At 39.7% G+C, this 779-nt stretch overlaps 1 non-coding gene across 1 annotated transcript; it reads right to left on the bottom strand.

Moving 5' to 3' along the window:
- Window positions 1-280: 280 nt before the first annotated feature.
- On the bottom strand, window positions 281-388 carry LOC112704526 (small nucleolar RNA R71). The gene has a single exon (XR_003155147.1). It is a non-coding gene; the product is annotated as a small nucleolar RNA R71 (small nucleolar RNA).
- Between the last annotated feature and the right edge of the window lie 391 nt (window positions 389-779).

Genomic DNA, 779 nt, shown 5'->3' with positions numbered 1-779 from the left:
GCTTAAGCCTCAATTATTTTCTCTGATACAACAGAATTGCAAGTTTCATGGACTTCCATTGGAAGATCCTCATCTGTTCTTGGCTAAATTTTTGCAAATCTGTGACACTGTTAATACCAATGGAGTTGATCCTGAGGTCTACGGACTTATACTTTTCCCTTTTGCTGTAAGAGATAGAGCTAGTATATGGTTGAACTCACAACCTAGGAACTGTCTGAACTCTTGGGAAAAACTGGTCAATGCCTTTTTAGCTAAATTCTCTCCACCTCAAAAGATGAGTAAGCTTAGAGTGGAAGTTCAAACCTTCAAACAGAAGGAAGGTGAATCCCTCAATGAAGCTTGGGAAAGATACAAGCAATTGATCAGAAAGTGTCCTTCTGACATGCTTTCAGAATGGAGCATCATAGGTATCTTCTATGATGGTCTGTCTGAGTTATCCAAGATGTCATTAGACCATTCTGCATGCGCATCTATTCATCTGAAGAAAATGCCTGCAGAAGCCCAGGAACTCATTGAAATGGTTGCAAATAACCAGTTCATGTACACTTCTAAAAGAAATCCTGTGAACAATGGGACAACTCAGAAGAAAGGAGTTCTTGAGATTGATACTCTGAATGCCATATTGGCACAGAATAAAATATTGACTCAACAAGTCAATATGATTTCTCAGAATCTAACTGGATTGCAAGCTGCATCTCGCAGTGCTAAAGAAGCCTCCTCTGAAGGAGAAGCTTATGACCTTGAGAATCCTACAATGGAAGAGGTGAATTACATGGGAG

The sequence above is a fragment of the Arachis hypogaea genome, chromosome 7, assembly GCF_003086295.3.
Source record: "Arachis hypogaea cultivar Tifrunner chromosome 7, arahy.Tifrunner.gnm2.J5K5, whole genome shotgun sequence".
Lineage (NCBI taxonomy): Eukaryota > Viridiplantae > Streptophyta > Magnoliopsida > Fabales > Fabaceae > Arachis > Arachis hypogaea.
The sequence above is the reverse complement of the archived record's forward strand: the minus strand, read 5'-3'. Positions and strand labels throughout refer to the sequence as shown.